This window comes from Cryptomeria japonica, chromosome 6 (genome assembly GCF_030272615.1).
Source record: "Cryptomeria japonica chromosome 6, Sugi_1.0, whole genome shotgun sequence".
Lineage (NCBI taxonomy): Eukaryota > Viridiplantae > Streptophyta > Pinopsida > Cupressales > Cupressaceae > Cryptomeria > Cryptomeria japonica.
The window spans coordinates 29768437-29789804 of NC_081410.1; positions in this window are offsets into that span (position 1 = coordinate 29768437).

The window sequence follows — 21368 nt, forward strand, 5'->3', positions numbered from 1 at the left end:
TAAAGAGGACCACTATTATTGCTTTAAACAAATATAATTGCTATTGGTGTTCAACATTAATGTAACCTTTACTATTTCAACTCCAGATGATCTAGAGGGTGTTCAGCATGTTGAGGTTGAGGCTACACAAAATGATGTGGCCCCATCAGGTAAAGAGCACAACAATTATGTTCTCTAAATTAATGAAATACTTGTAACAATAATTTTTATTTTTTTTTGAATTTAACCCTTTTCTTTGTTATTGCAGAGGACCCCCCTTTGCTTCAACATCATCGTCCTTAGTATAGGACTACGCATACATTAAGATCATGAGCAGTTGGTGGAACATCTGCAGAGGGGGGAAATGATGAAGACACTGATGTTCCACTTAGTCTTTTCATAGCTTCAAAGAAAAACAAAGAAATAAATGATTGTAATCTAACTTATTTGATAATGATTGATTTTTTATGTGTTAGTGAATGTAATTATGTCCTAATTAATGGTTATGGATGATATGTGTTAATTAATATTGATAAATGTTGCGTGTTAATTAATGTTAATCAATGTTATGTGTTAATGAACGTTATGTGATATTAATGAATGAATGCTATATTTTATTAATGGTAGAAAGAAAGAAAGAATGAATGTTATAAGATGTTAACAGGGAATTTAGAGTGATGTTAGAGGGGGGGCGAGGGGCCAAATGAGCTTCCACCTTCACGTGGTTGGCCCTGTTAAGTAGAGACTATAAAACTATTCTCAAAACCAAGTGAAGCTCAACAAGGTAACACACTTTTCAATATTTCATTATGTTGCACAATTAATCTTATTGAATAATGTATATTGAATATTAATTGCAGGGTCCAACAGAGCCAACACGAACAACAACACCACAAGTTGTTGGGTATAATGAACTCCCATATTGTCTTGTCTGTACACAAACAATATGAGTTGCTTCTAGTGTTGATATCCAAGGTGGGATTGCAAAAATTATGAATATGCCTCATCCTTGTAAGTTTTTTTATTACTTGTTTGTATTGAATATGCCTCATCCTTGTAAGTTTTTTTATTACTTGTTTGTATTGAATATGCCTCATCCTTGTAAGTTTTTTTATTACTTGTAAGTCATGAATATTGCTCTTTAGTTGATTAAAATTGAATGAAAATCTTTAATGAATACACAAAACTATATACACATGCAGGCGCACCATGGTTGAGATGGTCCAACTCCCTAGTCTCACTCTATGACTAAGCTCATGCCATATCTAAATCAAAGACATCTCAAATACATGGTCGGTGGAAAGATGCAAAATTTCATTTTCATACATAAGCAAGACATACAGAATTGGGTACAATCACAAAGAGAATGGTAAAAAGTGTGTTTGAGATTGTATCATGGATGCTTTTAAGGATTGTATCATGGATGCAAAAAATCTCTTCATTAATCCTTGACTCATGATTTCTATAATACTTCTTTAGACTTCTCATGTCATTTGTTGCACTTCTTCACTATTTTGGACTGAGTTTCAACTATGTATTTGCCTTGACTTATGACTATACCTAGCTTTGTCCTATCTTTGTAAGCTTCCTCTTTGAATTGTGGTTGTAGCTTTTATAATACCTTTTTAATGTTGCACTATTTGTAAGGAGGACAACTCCTAATGCATGTTGCAAATTGTGTTCTAGTGACTGAGACTAAACTTTTTGTACTTGATGTTTTTGACTAGGTGTCATAACCTCTGACTTTGAACCTTGTGCCTTAATAAAACTTGTAAAGCTGAAAATCGAACCCTAGTTGCTCTCCCCTCTTCCAACTCCAAGGAGAGAGAAGGGAGGTTACTAGGATTGACGGTTTTCACTTAGGGGAGACTTTACATTCAAAAGAGAGGTTGAAACCCACAAGATCCAATCCCACACAATGCAAGATTGGATTCTAAATGAGTTTCAAGGGTTAAGATAGCAAGGCTACCCTCTTTTGTAAAGAATGTGGATAGAATGATCAAGCTAGGAATGCATAGAAAGTGAGAAAGATTCACTTATAAACTGAGATAGGGATATAGGATGAAGCTGCGGACCTGGAATTGGCAGTAAAATGTCGAGACGGCGCTGTCCTGCAAATTTGAGCAAAATTTGACGGGACGATGGCACCCGGCGTGCACACGGTCCTCCGAAAAATCCGCGAAACGAAGGGGCATCTGTTCGTCTCTGCACAAGGATTCCAGATCTTCAATTTCAGTTGCGTACCTGCAACCTTGTTGTAAGAATGTTTGTATTCTTACATGCGAAGGTGTAGATGTTGTTGTATGTTGTATGTTGTATGTGGTATGTGATCTCCTCTTCAATGGTTGAATCCTTGTCTTGAATGCAACACTTAGCCTTGAATGGAGACTTAGAATGATCAATTGCTTGAAGGAATGCTTGAATGCTTGAATGTTTGAATGTTTGAATATCATTTCCACCTTTTTTTCTATCTTTCCAAAATGGGAGAGGAAATGTAGTTTATATACTTTTCAATTAGGGTTGATAGACTGATTTTCCCGACCTTAGGCCGACCAGGAAATGTTATTTTCCAAATTGCAAACAAAAAGAACTGAAGCCCCATAGGAGATCGCGCCCAAAATAGGGCCAGGGACCAGGGCGCTGGGCGCCATGGTCCTGGGGGACTAGGGCGCTGGGTGCCCTGGTCCTGAAGGACCAGGGCGCTGGGCACTCTGGTCCCACCTCCCGGGACAGTAGGGTGCAAGGAGGGATCAGGCAGGGTGCTGGAAAAATGCAGTTTTTGGTGTCGTGAGCAAGTTTCGGGGTCTCCATTCAAGTTTCGTGTTGCATCACCATCATGAAGACCGAAATGCAATCGAAATTGCAAGTGTCACAATTTTAGGACGCTACATTTAGCCCCCACTTTAGCGGGAGTATAGGCGTACGCTCATACTTCCGGTAAAGTACAAGGAAACAACATTGAAAGGCTTTCACCACGTCAAGGAGGCAAGACACACCAAGCCCCCAGTGGACTAAGGATCTTACGACTTCGATTGACAAAGTAAAAGGGAAGATCACAAGGGAGAACCATGACTGTCAGTAGTAAGGTTCCCTCACTATGAGTCATGCAAGAGAAATACCAAAAATTTTCAAGGCAAAGCTAAGTTCGCCAAGAAATTTTCAAGTATCCTGAAGGGATAGACGGGGTGTATGCCCCCCTACGTTAAAGCGATCACACATGCCTCAACGGGGGTGATTGCTTTAACGTAGTGATACACATAAGAAATGAGAAGGGAAGGGAGCACGTTATCACAAAGATTTAGCCCCCAAGTGTGAGATAAACCCAAGGATAATAGACACAAAACACAAAGCACAAGGTGACTTTGCTTTCCTCGGGGTCAGTATGCTGTATGATAAGTCATGTATATCATATGTATGTATGCATAATTGTTCTTCATTCCCCAATCAAGGAAGGTCACCTAGAAGAAGGAAACACATGTGTCTTTTGAGTCAACATGAGAGAGACCAAAAGAGATCTCAATGCTTTGCATCGTCCTCAAGTAGACAACACTAAGGACAACAAATAGAAGAATGAGAATAACACATAGAAGAAGTAACAAAAGAGAGGAGGAGAGAATCTGCTATGCTAATGTAACTAGTCTAGCACGTCATCTACCCCCCGATCTTGCTGATCAATATTTCGGGAAGGCAGGGAACACGCTAGAGGAGGAACATCCAACACAGCAGATGGAGCTATCACAAGATCCAAACAAGGGCTATGTTCATGTTCCAAGCCACGTTGTTCTTGTCTAGGAGCTAGGATAAGTGCTTTAGAAAATTCATTAGATAAATGGTTATCAATATCAACAAGTTCATATTCACTATCAAAAGCAAGAGGAGTAACATTTTCATCATGAATAACATTTTCATCTATAGCATCATCAAGATTTATAAAAATAGGATTTTTAACTCGCACAGGATCAAGATCATCATGCATCTTATGTTTAGGAGAATTTGGAGAAAATGGAATAATACTTGTTGAAGGTGTTTTTGTAGATGGCGAAGTTTGAGAAGTAGCTGCCTGAGCTCTAAGACGACACTTTCGTCGGCGTTCACATGCAGAACGATTTCGTCTAGTCTTAGTAGGAAGTTGAGGAGATTGAGGAGGAGGAATGTTCTCATCCTTATCACTTGGGTGTTTAGGTTGTGGTCTCTTAGGTTGGATAATAGGAGAAGAAGAAGGTCTCTTCTCTCTATAGAAGGAAGGAGGAGGAACTGCTCCATATAAAGGAGGAATTTTTGGTTTAGGAAGAAGACCAAGTCCATCATGACGAGGAGGTATAGGTCTACTTTTAGAAAGTTTATTCGGCATAGACATAGTCACATCCATAGGAATGGGTTGGGAATCTTCTTGAGGAAAGACATTAGTTTTATCTTTCAAAGGAAGAACTTCCTTCTCAAGAACGATAGGAATATCAAGTTTGGGTGTTCTAGGTTCACTTAGAGATAGGATCATATCTGTTTTCCATTTTTGATAAGATTTAAAAAGATGATCACTTTGTGGTGGAAGCGATTGGAATTGTTTAGGCCAAAAATAATCAATAGGGACGCTAGAAGTTCTTTCAGCTAGTTTAAAGAGACTATGATTGACAGTAACAACTTCACCATTATGGGGAAATTTCAAACACTTATGAATAGGAGAAGCAATAGCTTTCATGGAAGATAGCCAAGGATAGCCAAGCTTCACACGAAATTGTTTGGATGAAGGAATAATAGCAAAGTTTACATCAAGGGATTTGTTATGGACCTCAATAGGTAATGTAATAGAACCAATTGCAGGAGAAAAAAATGCATCAAATAACTTCACAATCACATCTGTTTTGTCATAGATCACTTGATTCAATTGCAAAGTGAAAAGAAATTCTTCAGTAATAACATTAACCATGCACAAAGGATCAATAAGCACTCCACGACAAGGTGTATTCTTGACTTTTGCAACTATGTATAAAGGACCATCAGGTGCCCTGATAGTTTCACTAGAATCAAATGTGATGGAAGGTTCTTTAGGGTTTTCTTGCTGCTCTACAAAGTTAATCACATTCGGAGTCATAGACACAAGACCATCAGATGAGAAAGAGGAATCATTAGTCTCAATCGCATTAGAGGTATGAGAAGGTAATGGATCAGTAAAAATCTAAATATTTTGGTTAGGAGGAGCTACAGATGTGTAGCCTTTATCATTCACTCCAGAAATAGAGATAGTATTATTATCAATCAAATCTTGAATTTTACCCTTTAAAGCAAAACATTTTTCAGTATCATGCCCAGGTTGACGATGAAATTGACAAAAAGATTTGTTATCAAAATATGGTGAATTAATCTTTGCAGGATCTATTTGCCTTATAGGAGGAAGAGTAAGCACATTTTGTTCCAATAACTTATTCATAATACTATGCAATGATTCATTCAAAGGAGTATACTTTCTTTCTTTCTTGAAAAACTTAGAAATAGGAGGCACGCCTGATGCTGCATTCACATTGTTGTTGATGATGTTTTCATTGACTTTGATGGAATCTCTATTCGGTTTAAACTTTCCAAATAGTTGTTGACTGCTATCACCCTTATCACTCGGAGCCATAGGATGTGATTGTTCCATTTGACTCACAGTCAGTTGATAATTGTGAAGAGTTACACACAACTGTTGGAAAGAAGTAAACTCAGAAAACATAAGTTTGTCTCGAATATCTTTTTGTAAATTAGAAATAAAGATTCTTTGAATATCATTGTCAGGCACTGGAAAAGAAATTTGAGCATACAAATGCTTATATCTACGAATGAAATCAGTCACTTTTTCTTTAACACCTTGTTTACAATGCATTAAATCAATCATAGTAACTTTAGGACTTATATTGTTTTGAAATTGTTGAATGAAAGCATTTGCAAGTTGTTTGAAAGAAGTAATAGAATAAGAAGGCAATGAGCAATACCATTGTAGGGCTTTGTCTCTTAATGTTCTAGTAAACAGTTTTGCAAGCAACCTTTGGTCATAAGCAAAATCAGTACATATTGTTTGAAAAGTCTTAACATGTGTTAGAGGATCACCTTTACCATTATAAAGTTCCAAATGCGGGATTTCAACATGTTTAGGAGGGATAGCTCGAACAATGTCAAGAGAAAGTGGGCTCGCAACATCAAATGTGGGCACACTAAACTTAGAATGATTCATAGAGGCAATTTGTTGCTGTAAAGAAGAGACAGTTTGTGCAAGATTGTTAATGGTCACTTCAGTCGAAGAATTCATATTAGATGTGTTAGATTGAGATGGAGGTGTTATGTTATTGAAAGAAGGTAAAGAGTAAGGTGGCGGGACACTATGATAATTAGTCATAGGAGAGGATTGGAAAGGAGGAACACTACAAGGAGGAATGGAATGGTTGAATGAATTGCCCCCTTGCGTCATGTTCATTTGTGGAGATGTAATAGGAACACTCATTGAAGGAATGAATGAAGAAGTCGGATTGAATGAAGGAAGAGGGTTAATTGAAGAGGAAGGATTGCCCCCATGACTGGTAATCATAGGCAAAATGTCTTGTATAGAAGTAGTCATTATGTTTGATGTAAAGGTAGGTATGCTAGCAATAGAAGTTGTCAAAGGAATAGAATGATTGACTTGAGTGGGAGGTTGTGTATAACCTAAATTTTCAGCACAACTCTTCATAGGCATCACATTCGAATCCACAATGTGTGCAATACCACGCAAAATATCAATTCCATTCTTATCACTTTGAAGCATATGTTTTAGACCCTCAATTAAAGGAAGAGCTTGACTATCGGGGTATTCTTAAGACATCCATTGTCAAAAATCGTCAAATTGGTTATCCAATTTCGCAAGTTGTTCTACAGAAACCTCATGGAGAGCTTCTTCATCATTAGGAGGATTAGAGGAATTACCCATGTCCTTGTTAAAAAGGCCATTCAAATTAGGTTCCATCTCCTCAGTAATTAAACCTTGGAAAGACTTAATTCTAAGGCTTCGTCTAACGGGAATAGTGTAAGTAGGGCTTATTGTTGTAAAACTCATGCACTAGAGAGGGAGAGAAGATTTTGAATTTAGAGGTAGCAATTTTCAGTAAGATCATCCAATCTTCTAGATTTAAGCTGTTAAATGCAATCATGACAATCTCCCGAAATTTCAGAAAAAATGTCAGGGACCGTGGCGCTCGGAGTGCACACAGTCCTCGCAACTTTTTTCAAAATTTGTAGGGATGAAAGTTATGATGATTTTAAAGCTAATCTGAAAAAATTGAGTGATTTTACGATCTGTAGATAGGCCAAATTAAAGTTGCAATCTCAAAATTGAACCCTACCAATATTGTCGAAAAATGCAAAATTTGAATTTTGAAAAAGAGAGGGAAACTGAAATTTTGAATTTTATGATTTTAGAGGGAATACCAAAAGCAATGCAAGTTTTGAAATTTTAAAGTTGACTCAATTTCACGCAAAATTCAATTTTGAAAGCGGAAATCAAAGTTGTTGTAATTAAGCACTTAATTTCAAAAGTCACAAATTGCAAGAATTTGAATAAAGCACTGAAATTTCAAATGAATGCAAACACACTTTTCAGATTTAGGACAGTAAGAACACAATTTGGACACAAAATTTCAATTTTAACAATTTTTGAATGATTAGAAGCCTTAAACCAAGCAATCAAAAGACCAACTTTGACTAGAAATTGGATTGTTTATTAGCTATGTGACTATCTATGTGACCATTTAGTTGAGGATCCTGCATAGTCTACATAAAGTAAAGGTAAGGAATTAAAAAATTTACAATGATTTTGACAACAACATCTTTTCATTATTTAATACTCTTTCTGTGTACAAAGTTCATGTTGTTCATGTTGTGTATGATGTAATTTCACTAACGTTTTTTATATTTTTTCTTTGTCATAGGCCGACATGGATCCATCACATATCACAGAAAGAGATGTACCTTGCAACACTTCTACCAAGCAGGTAAACCTCATTGTAATTGTACAAATTAGGTAGAAGCAAACTGTTACATTATTATGTTCTTTTTTTTAGTGATTTATACTAATTTTGTAATTGTTAATGATATTCTTGACATAGACGGATGTTCGGGGAAAGGGAAAGGGAGTTGCAGTACCTAAGCACCTTTCTAGGGATGTGGAATCATTAGGGTTAAGCAATGATGACCTTGAAGATCCCACAGACCTTGTGGAATTCTTTAAAATGCCTCTTATAAAAATTAGAAATGAGATTGTTGCTTTGGCAGCCGTGCATCCTACCACTGATGAGATACAACAAAGGGTGGAATTATTGTTTCAGATAGCAGAAAACTTGCAAGTAAGCAGTAATGAAAGCTTTAATTATAACAAAAGTTCAATGATGGTTTATATTTTATTCTCTTTTATGTCATTAACTAAAATATGTACGTATTGTTTTTACATAAATTTATCCACCCTCATGAAAGTCGTTCCCATGATCAGGGTGTTGCAGGATCTTCAGGTGATGATGATTTTCTTGTATTATCACTTGCTTGGATTATCACTCTGAGTACCCAAAACACATCATACTTGATACTGTCAATTTTCAAAATAAAAGTTCATCCTTGTTTACAATTCTTGCACTTTTCATATATTTAATGTTTGATATATTTAATGTATGATTCTTTAGGTGTTGTCAATGTTACTGTGCAAATCCTGACGTTGCCTCATCAGAAGTTACCCTCACCTATATTGCCGACTGCAATGTCGGCAACACGTAGCATGCAAACATCCTATAGTGCACATCATATTGGCCTGCCCACCATTGGTAGATCCCTCTTTTGCTCTATCTTATGTCATGTGTTTATTTCCCTTCAAGCGTTCTTTCTTGAATTCTTATGCCATTTCATAGTGGATTCATTTTTTGCAGGAGGAGATGTACATGAGGATGTGCCAGAGGTGACTACTACTAATAACATACCATCATTTCTTGGATCTTCTCATATTGCTAGTACAGGAACATTGCAGGCCACATTGGTGGTGAGCGACAAAGAAATACTTCCCTTAAAGATACAAAAGGTTCCCTGTACTTTAAAATTATTTTTATATATACTCTAATTGTAATTTACTTTATGATCACTCGTTTTGGACTAATGATCCCATGAATTTTTTGGAGGCAATGATATTTTCTATAAACACCTTAGTGACACTGCATTGCAGATATTTGGGCCCACCATATGTAAAAGGTGGTACATCATATGTGAACTAACCCTAATCCACTTTTGATTTCATATCATTGCTAGAATAATTTTCCTTTGATTCATTTCTTGAAGTGTAATAAATGTAGCTTCAGTTCATTTCTGAATCTAACAGGTTTTTTTTTGCTTTAAAAGGTGGAATGATCAAGAAAAATGGTTAAAAGATGAATTGACAAACCAAATGGTTGAGTGGTTTGGAAATGGCACCTTTGACAAAACCAAGCTCCTTGAAAAAGCTGGCACATATCTAAAGTATGTGAGGGACCAATATAGGACCCATTTGGAGAGGAACCTAAAGTACAAGCGTCCCCCCATGATTCCAGAGAGGGAGTGGAAGGACCTGATTTTGGATGCCAAGGCGATAATTGAAACGAAAAAAGGAAATACACTAGTAGATGCTAAAAGAAGGTATAGGATACTATTAAGAAGGTAATTATGTACTAATTAATTACTCTTTATATTTATATAATCTAAAATATTTCAAACTTTTTATAGACTGAATGACACGTCAAAGGAAACCAATGTAAGGTAAGAAAAGCATGGGCAACACAAACTCGGCTCTGGTGGTTACATGAAACTTGCTGCACGAATTGTAAGTATCTCATGTAAATGAAATGTTCAATCAAAATATTAATAAATTGCAAATGTTTTTTTTTATCAAACAATGCAAGCAAAATTCACGGTACCAAGCAAAAATGCAAGGCTCTGAATTCAATAGATCGCCCATAGAAGATGACAAGAGAATTGGCTACCAGCAAGGCTATTCAGTCGTGGCTAATCAGCTACGAGAATTGAGTGGGCATACACAACATTCGAGTGCATCCATCACACAGGTAAATATGCTAAATGGAAGTTGTTTCAAATTGAATACTTTACCAATAATCTAATTGATGTTGATTTCCAACATAAAGTGACTATATTTGTTTTAAATAAGAAAGCAATGATAACAATGTACATATCATTGGAATGCAGCCTGCTAATTGTGAAACACCACCTCCACATGAAGGTCTGGATGTGCATCCCAACAGTGGAGGTATTCATTTTCTATTCAAATTTATTTATTTAGCTATTAATACAATTAAACATCTTAATTTTTAATTAGAGTACTAATTAATGTAACCTTTTTTGTTAATATTTTAGAGCATGTAGTCGGTGGTGAGCAAGTGGAGCATGATCTAGGTACACAACATCAAGAACGTGATGTTCCCCACTTAGGTAAAGAGGACCACTGTTATTGCTTTAAACAAATATAATTGCTATTGGTGTTCAACATTAATGTAACCTTTACTATTTCAACTCCAGATGATCTAGAGGGTGTTCAACATGTTGAGGTTGAGGCTACACAAAATGATGTGGCCCCATCAGGTAAAGAGCACAACAATTATGTTCTCTAAATTAATGAAATACTTGTAACAATAATATTTTATTTTTTTGAATTTAACCCTTTTCTTTGTTATTGCAGAGGACCCCCCTTCGCTTCAACATCATCGTCCTTAGTATAGGACTACGCATACATTAAGATCATGAGCAATTGGTGGAACATCTGCAGAGGGGGGAAATGATGAAGAAACTGATGTTCCACTTAGTCTTTTCATTGCTTCAAAGAAAAACAAAGAAAAGAAATGATTGTAATCTAACTTATTTGATAATGATTGATTTTTTATGTGTTAGTGAATGTAATTATGTCCTAATTAATGGTTATGGATGATATGTGTTAATTAATATTGATAAATGTTGCGTGTTAATTAATGTTAATCAATGTTATGTGTTAATGAACGTTATGTGATATTAATGAATGAATGCTATATTTTATTAATGGTAGAAAGAAAGAAAGAATGAATGTTATAAGATGTTAACAGGGAATTTAGAGTGATGTTGGGGGGGGGGGGGGGGGGGGGGCGAGGGGCCAAATGAGCTTCCACCTTCATTTGGTTGGCCCTGTTAAGTAGAGACTATAAAACTATTCTCAAAACCAAGTGAAGCTCAACAAGGTAACACACTTTTCAATATTTCATTATGTTTCACAATTAATCTTATTGAATAATGTATATTGAATATTAATTGCAGGGTCCAACAGAGCCAACACGAACAACAACACCATAAGTTGTTGGGTATAATGAACTCCCATATTGTCTTGTCTGTACACGAACAATATGAGTTGCTTCTAGTGTTGATATCCAAGGTGGGATTGCAAAAGTTATGAATATGCCTCATCCTTGTAAGTTTTTTTATTACTTGTTTGTATTGAATATGCCTCATCCTTGTAAGTTTTTTTATTACTTGTAAGTCATGAATATTGCTCTTTAGTTGATTAAAATTAAATGAAAATCTTTAATGAATACACAAAACTATATACACATGCAGGCACACCATGGTTGAGATGGTCCAACTCCCTAGTCTCACTCTATGACTAAGCTGATGCCATATCTAAATCAAAGACATCTCAAATACATGGTCGGTGGAAAGATGCAAAATTTCATTTTCATACATAAGCAAGACATACACAATTGGGTACAATCACAAAGAGAACGGTAAAAAGTGTGTTTGAGATTGTATCATGGATGCTTTTAAGGATTGTATCATGGATGCAAAAAATCTCTTCATTAATCCTTGACTCATGATTTCTATAATACTTCTTTAGACTTCTCATGTCATTTGTTGCACTTCTTCACTATTTTGGACTGAGTTTCAACTATGTATTTGCCTTGACTTATGACTGTACCTAGCTTTGTCCTATCTTTGTAAGCTTCCTCTTTGAATTGTGGTTGTAGCTTTTATAATACCTTTTTAATGTTGCACTATTTGTAAGGAGGACAACTCCTAATGCATGTTGCAAATTGTGTTCTAGTGACTAAGGCTAAACTTTTTGTACTTGATGTTTTTGACTAGTTGTCATAACCTCCGACTTTGAACCTTGTGCCTTAATAGAACTATATGTTTCTTGTATGCATACTTGGTCAAGGACTGCATTATGATGCTATAGGGCTACAAACTAAGATTATTTATTGTATTGAGTTGCACATTTGACATGAGTTGCCCTATGACTGATATGCCTCTTGAGGTAATAAGGTGTTGTTCTTGTCAAGTGTTGACAATGTTGCAACAATAACGTGTTATTTGTTGTTAAGGTTTGAAAAGACCTTTTAGAAACTTATACCCTTCTCTTTTTCACTTAGTAGACTTGATTACTATCATCTTATTTGGTACTAGGTATGACTGCCTACTGGCTTTACTATAGATTGTAATCTCTCTAGACTGTATTTTCTGAGTGTTATTGTTCTATACTTGACCATCTATTAGGAAAACATAGCTTGAAATGTCCAAAACAATTAATGAATGTATTGGGTCTCAAATCAATAGATTGGATAGGTTCTAAGGAAATGCCAACTCCTATGGTCAAACCCTCCAATTGACTTGGCCAACTTATAGAGTGGACCTACTTGGTTACTAACTCTCTCACTTTAGGCTCTGCAGGACCTAGGCGGGTATACCTACTCACTAGTTGATTTCAATGACTAATGTTTTTAATAGCAGATTAAGTATCTTGATCTGATTTCTTATGTAGTTGTTTTCGATGTAGTTTTCTTTTGTTTTATCGATATCACTTTTTCGATGAGAATACTTCTTTCGATGAATCTTCTTTGTCTTGCATCAATGATATTGTTTCTTCGAAAGCCTTTTCTCATTGATGGGAGCCACCTCTGCTTTCTTCGATACCTTTTGTTAGTGGGACCATCCCTTTCGGTGAGTCTTTTTGCACCGATAGTGTTATATCCTCGAAGAACTTTTCTTGTCGATGAGAACCATCTCCACTTTCCTCGATATCGTTTATCGATGGAGTTACTGTCTTCAATGAGTCCTTTCTGAAGTTCATCGGCGTTTGCTTTCTTCAATGCCCCTTTTATATCGATGAGACATCGTTGGGTCTCATCGATATTGTTTGAATCTTAGATACTTTGATAGAATGCTTTTAGACTTGTTCGATAACTTATGGGTTATTACGGTATCAATGAAAATGATGATTTCTTCCAAAGAGAGATGGCTTCTATGATTTAATTTCTCAAATCAAGATATTTTACTTAATTTAGATTTGATGCTCAATAGAATGACTGCACTATCACTAATCTATCTTGAAGATTTGACTACTCTTTAGATTATGATTATGACTGTCATGATATTTCATGAGACTGCTCTATCCCCATATTAAACCCTTTGTTCCCACAAATCAATGCTTTGAACTTTACTGCAACTTTATAGTGATCACTCTCTTTGTACAGTAAGCTTGCTACTTTCTCAACTTTTGATATATTGGAGGCTCCTAGGATGGTTTCTATCTTATAGTCACAATACCTTGCTATATTTTGCAGCTATTCTATGTTTATTTGTTTTCCACTCTTAACTCATAGTTCAACCGAATATGGTTCATCTTGGAATCAATGCACATCGGTTATAATCATATTATATCAGTCTCCATGGTTGCAAGACCTGAAGAAGGATTCTTATCATAAATTAGATGCATACTTTTGGGAATATAGAAAGATAAAAAAATATATTAGAACCATATTTTTTGTTGAGTCATAATATGATGTGTTAATTTAGCTAAATAAGGGAACCAATGTTGTATTAGGTTTAATTCCATGATGATAGTTGAAGCTTGTTAGAGATAGGGGATTTGTAGCAGTTGGCTTGTTAGGTTATGTCACAATCCCATGAAGGTCCTTGTAAACCGTTAATGTCAGTAGACATGAGACTGTTATGTAACGAATTGGATCAGCTAAACCTAGAAGTTTTGTAACCAATGAATCAACTGACTCAAGTGTATGTTAATTATCTTATGATGGTCATTTATGACCGTTATTCTTAGTAGACATTAAGCAATTCGCTAGATAGTTGGTTATAAACCAGTGAGTTAGTTGGCTCAAGTGTATGCTATTTATCATATGATGGTCATTAATAACCATTATTGTTAGTACACATTAAGCAAATGGCTTGTTTAGATGGTTGCTAACTAGTGAGTTTGTTAAGCTCAAGAATTGGATGTACAAGTCGAGCAAGGGAGGTAAACACTAACAACACATTGGTGCTTGCAATGTTAAAATTACTCAAAATTGAAACCAATAAACTATTGAAAGTAAACCAGAAGACAACACAAAATTTAGACTTGAAAGTTCATAGTCTGTATATTGATATTAATTTTGAAAAGTATTACAAAACACAGAGTATTCTCCATAAGACTAGAAAATCCCAGATATATTTCTGCAGAGTTTTCTTACAAATTCTTGTGATCCCCCTTTTCATTAGTCCTGGTATCCATTTATATAATCATGGATGCATACAAGCTTCAGACCCCTTTTCAAAAAGAGTTTGTTACAAACTGAAAATACTCCCCAAGAAATGGTTACAAGTCCTTTTCAACATCTTCGGCCTCTTGCACTTTTTGCTCAGTTGCAACCTCTTGTAACTACTCCAAAGCATCTTCTTCCTGTACCACATATTTTTTGGACCACTCTTGAAAAACATCATCGGTAGGCCATGAGTAGCCAATAATCTTTTTCTTCAACTTTAATAGCTTTTTCCAAGAGTTCTTTATTTTCCTCACTTCTGACTCCAAGAAACCATAATGTGATTTGATATTTTCTATTTCCTCAATTGTTTAACAAATAGTGAGGTGTCATCTTTATTGATTATTTCATTTACCCTTAGAGACAGATTAGCTCCTAACTCATCCAACCATACCTATTTGTCCTTTATCTGATTTTGGTTGACGAAACCTCCAGGAAACAGTTCAAATTTATGCTTAGTATACTCTTTTCTATATAAATTAGTCTTCCTTTCCACATTGGCTTTCCCTTCTGCCAGCTTTGTCAAACCTTTGGTCAATTCACATGTGGATTTGATAGTGGCATCAGATCTAGCTTCATCATAAGATACACACATGAATTCTAATTCTACTTCCCTCGGGATCCACTTATTTAGAATAGGCTCTAGAATGGCCTTGTCCTCATTTAACTTACAAAGAGTGTCAAAAATTCTCTTCATATTGATATGTACCGTAGGAGCATCAACGGTATCAACAAAACTCAAAATTGTAGCCTTTATCTTCTCCTCATACTTATTTGCAAATAAGGCCTGAGCCTATTTCAACTTTTCCAATTCATGTTGATAAGTCTCAGCTGGTTGAAAACCAGAAAGCATAGGAGAAGGAGGGAATTCTATGATAGGACTAGTAGGTGGGGACCTTGTTGGAGAAGAAGAAATTGCCAAGGTAGAGGACTCACCTCCTTGGTATTGTCCCATCAACTGACTTTGAAGTTTGGCAATGATAGTGTCCTTGTTGGCTACCTCCTTTTTGGCTTCACTATAAGCCTTTAAAATTGTTTCCAACCTAATTTGGAGATCAACCTTTTCTTTTGCTTCCTTCTCTGCTACTACTACATTGAACTTAGTAGTCTCTAAAATAGTACTAGATGCTTCCACTACCCCTGTATCCTGAACTCTTCTGACTATCATAGCTTCTAGAAGGTTAGACTATGAGGTATCTATCCTTCTTCTACCTTCATCTCTTTTAAGGGGCCACATAACCAGAGAAGCATCATCTTTGTTGAATATCACTCCCTTCATTGGCTTAGTTTCCTTTCTGACTTCTTAGAGAACCAATGCATCAACTATATCCCATTCAGGGAGGATTAGCACACCAACCTCATCCACCATCTCTCTTCCAACCTCAAGAGTGATAGCTTTGAACTCAGCCATCATTACTTTTTTAACCTCTTCCTCCACTTGGGCTACATCCTTGAGAGGCTGTTCATTTACCCTTTGCGCACATCTGATCTTGAATTGATCAATATTTTGCTTCCATAGAAACTGCATAAAAGCTCATGATGTGACAAAATTGATGTTAGCTAGAAATTCTTCACTAGCTTTTTTGACAGTAACGTCCAATTCTTTTCCGTGTAGCTCACCATCAGTTACATCCATTTCAGCACAGGGTGGCTCTTCTGGCATTCCTTCTTGAGTCTCATTGTAGGTGTAGGCAATTTCACCCAGACTCCCCAATTGTATCAATTGCTCAGACACCACTTTCTCATCTCCTATATGAATAGGGGACTGAGATGGAGAGTACTGAGGGTCATCAGTTTCAATTTCTTTACCTATCCTCTGCCTCTTAGGCGAATCCTGAATCTCAATAGTATCTTCAATGGCCCTTTTCCCTCTAGAAGTAGAAGGTTCACTTGTTACTGGCATCATTACAGTATACTTAGATCTCTTATGCATTATATAATCACCTGGTGGAATAGCCTTAGCAAAGGTAGGCTTGGCTAGGACCAATTTAGCCCTATCAGGATCATTCTGCATTATGGCTTCTCTTTTTTCCTTTAGGGTTTGCATTAAATCTTCAAAATAAAGAATTAAGAATTTAACCTTTTCTTCAAAAGGGGTAAAACTAGAGAGAGGATCATAACTAGAATAAAATTGATGGATAAATTCAAGGGCTCTTCTATATGCAATCCACTTCTCCTTCCTCAACTCCTTCTCATCTAGACTAAATTCATTCCTGATCAAATCTTCAGGGAATTGGAATTGGTGAGGCCTAAATTTACAAACTGATCTCTTCCTGAACATGTCGTTGAAGAAATCTTCAAGGTCGGCACACCTTGACACTACAGTTGATAACATGTATGGTTTAAAGAATTCTTCAAAATACTTCCATCCACCTTTGGTAATTACAAAATGATGAGCCATGGTGATGGTTGGGAAAATTGTCTCTTTACCCCTGTTAGTTAACTCAGCCTCCTGCACTCCTCCAATCTATCTTAATACTTCTGCAATCCCTATCTTTAATGGAACCTCATAGGGCATTAGATAAGGGGTACCCCTAAATCTAAACACTCTAAAAATAGTAGAAATAGGATATAGTTACATATCTCCCCAGTTATGAACAATCTTGATATCCTCTGCAAATTCTTTAGGCCTAAGGAATTCTAAAAGAGCCTTGGGAATCCTAGGGTTTTCTGCACACAAGAGAACTCTAATTTTAGATGCAAAGCATCTATCAAAATTTAGATAACTTGCATCCTCGCTATCCCAAGATAGAACAGTACTCCACAATTACACTGGCATCTCCTCTTTATCCTTGACCTTAACCAGGTCCATCTCTTTTGCAAAATAATCAGCCCCTTTGAATAGAAACATATGCATCAACAAGGAATACCATCCAAATGGCTTGTCTACCTTACCATTCTTAATTCCTACTAAGCCTCCATGGATAGCATCAGAGAGGAAAGGAGAGAAGTCAAATGTTATGGCCAGGGAAGGGTTCAAAATTTGGGCAATCATTAACATATAATGGACGGGCATGTTTTTCTCAGCATCTTCTCCAAAAATTTGACACAGTGTCCAGTACATACCCTTAGCTCTCAAGGTAAATAAATTCAAGGAATAATGGATCCATTGTGCTAGGGCCTACAACTGTTAATCCCCCTATTTTGACAAAAAATTCTCTCAATGGGCCACTCCTAAGATGATCTCTTTGGGCATTGCAAACTTGGGTTAATGCCTCAAAGTCAATAGGCTCAAGGTAGTTGGAAGCTTCACTAAGCTTGAAGACATTCCTAAATTCATCATCTTTGATTTTGACAAGGGTTGATCCCTTTATGTTTCTAATGCATCTGGCAGCAGGGTCATAATTCTGCACAATTAGGGTCAACAGATCTACATCCATGAAAACACCTGGGACCACAAGCTTCCCTACATCTAAATTCCAGATACTATTCATTGGGGAAGGGGCATGTCTCTGACCAAAACCCACTTTAAACAAACTGAGATCGGATATCCCTATTTCAAGGTCCCTCAACCAATTTCCTTTATCATATAAACCATCCCCAATTTTCAAACAGGGGTTTTTTGGCACTAACTCCTTGGCCCTAGCCCCAACATTGGTCGACATGGTTAACTGCTCAAGAAAGTCATCACAAATATTTCGGTCCTGGTAATTTACCTTCCCTGTTAATTCTCTTCTGGGTCCCATTTTAGGAGTATGCAACTAAACCAATTATCAATCAAAGCAATTTTCTAACAGGACAAGACCACAATTCAATAATCTTTAAGCAATGGGTAAACAAAGAGAAAGAGAACCTGATTTCGGTTTGCAAACTTCTGCTCTGCACCAGCTCTCTCTGCAACTTCTTCTATGAAATGATACCCTTGTTCAATTGATGTGGGGATATATACGGCAATTTGGCTCCTTAACTGTGACATTGACACCGCACGCTTTGGCCATCCCTTCAAAATTGAATTCATGAAAGAATTCAAAAATTTGGCTCCAACGGATCAAAACTGCTTTGAGTATTTTTCATTTTTCTCTTTCGTTGTTTCACAGAGCGTAAAGCTCTTGCATGTTCATCTAGAAAACAGATGCCAACCATTGGATCAGATAGAACTTGCACCACTTTTACCCTTTTGACTCTTGCTTGCTTGGCAACAGGTTGAAAATACTTTAGCTATTTCGCGATGGGTAACCATCTTGCATCTTGACCTCATGAAGCTGCGCTAGCTATCTGATCAACTGAAACTTGATTGATCTTTACATTGTCCTAACCTTGCCGTTTATATCACTAACTGCGTTCAAAACGGTTAACGCTAACTATTTTTGCTATTTTGTGAATGGTAACCATCATGCATTTAAAGGTTGCGAAATAACACCCGCCGTTAGATCCTTCTTCAGATGCCCTTCCTTTAACAACCTGTTACAACCGACAGATGTGGGCCCTTCGAATTAGCGCCATTCACTTTGGCATTTGATCCCTCTTGAACTGACGTGTCAACTTCCTACTCGCTGAAAGACTTCAGCGGGATCCACTTCTGAAATGCCACCTGTGCCTGACAGGTCACCTCTTTGTCTTCAGTTTATATCATTCTGTTTGTTGGGCCCACCACTTGGTTGCCAAGTTTGTTCTTTGTTTTACGTGATCTGGAGGACATGTGTAACCTTTTGATTTGCAATCCCTACATCCTGGACTGCTCACTTGGAATGCCATGTCATTTCGCCACTTCGCAAAAACTAACTCTCGAGCATCTTTGGGTTGCGAATCAATGCAAGTCGTTGATTATTCTCTGAACCACTCACTCTTTACTCGTTAGAAAACCTGTCGGCTTCTGGGACCCACCACAACCTTTCGCTATTTCACAATAGTTTAAACGCATGCACTTTGATCTCACGAAATAACGAAGGCCATCTGATCAGATAGAACATGATCGATCTTTAATCTTCAGATGAAGCTTGGACGTTGGGCCCAGCAAACCCTTTTGCTATTTCACAGAAGGGTAAAACTCTGTTATCTTTATCTCGTGAAACAACATGGGGCATCAGATCTTAGGGACTTGCACTACTGTTACTCTTTCTACTAACCACTTCACCTGGGCCCACCATCTTTTCGCCATTTCGCAACTTGTAAACCATGAGCATCTTTAGGTTGCGAATCAACGCAGACCGTTGATCTCTTTCCAAACTGATTGCCCTTTAGCCAAGAAAGAAGTCCTCATCGTTGGGTCCTGCCAAACCTTTTCGCTACTTCTTGATAGGTAACTTTCGGGCATGTTGAGTTCGCGAATCCATGCGGGCCATCTGATTGACTGAGAGTTGCGCGACAATTACAAGGTTTGATGGTCATTAGAAAAGGCAATTTAAAGGAAAATAAAAATTAAAACATTTAAATGGATTGCCTGGGTAAAAAACAACGGGGGGAACACTTTGCATGACAAAAGGACCCATTACTTAAGTGAATAAAGTAACACGGAAATAGAATTAGAAGGGTTTTTTCTCAGACATTTTGAAAGTGATTAAACCTAAACCCTAAACCCTCTTTAGGACCCAAAGCAATAGAAGTCACAAGGCCATACCAGACCCAAGAATTTCATAGACTTAGCCAATTATGGAAAAGAATACCCATTTTTTAAACAGTGATAACAGTAACCTCTAAACCTTTATCTCTTCCCTCAAAAATGAAACTTGCCATTTGAATTCCTTTCTCATATTGATTAGCTTAATAATATTTGTTCAATGTTTTTTATCGTTAAAAGATTAGCTTCCTTTTAGATAAATTAGTTAGATTCTTATTATGTTGAAGAACATTTAGTTAGTTTTCTCCTTCAACTGAAGTAGTTATGTTTTATTTTGAAATTCTCAATTTTTTATCTTAATATAGATCACGATTTATTTTATTTAAGTATAGAATTAATGGAATATTACATATGGTATCAGAGCAACCAAGTTCGACATTGAACCTCAGGCTTTCCACCTATAAACAAAACTATATACATATGTAGGCGCACCATGGTTGAGATAATATGCATGCGCACTATTTACAAAACTATATTCGCAAGTAAATCTTCTATTCAAATCCACAATATGAAACACAGAGTTTTACTGGAAGAACAAAAGTAACCTTGTCTCCTTTAGATAATATCACAAGCAACTACCTATAGAAAGATGCAGTAATCCACAACATATACACAAAGGAAAGACGACTGATTATATTATGTATGTTCGCAAAATGGTACAATAGTAAGCCTGAGGCTATATTCTACTTCTTCTCTAATGATCCTTATTGTTACAAAAATTCCCTCATTTATATGAGGGTAGACATTGTCACCAAGCATCGTGGCTTTTCAGCACATAACTATTAATTAGCACTTTTGTTAACAAACTAGAAGATAAACAAGTTCAGCATTCCTATGTGTTCAATGTACTTATCATCTTTACATTAGAACGTCATTGTTTAGTGTCCTCATGTCGCTTTCTGTCTAGAAATGATTGGATAGAATATTGTTAACACAAAGTGACAATTATTTGTCCCGATCCAACTCAGGTACTACTCGATTCTTCTCATCATTGAACTCTTGTTTCCACTATTCCAACGATACTAACTCACCATTACTATAAAAAGAGGGCACCCTAGGGGTATTCCCATCGTCCAGCATCTAATGCTCTTTCCTTAATTGATTTGCCAATTCATCATGGGACTTCAAGTGAGCCTCGACTTCAATTTTCTCACCTGGATTAATCAGACTGTTGTCATTCATCAAGCCTTCCAACCGAGACCTGAGCCTTTCATGCTCTTTCAAAGCTCTGACTATTCCAGTGTATG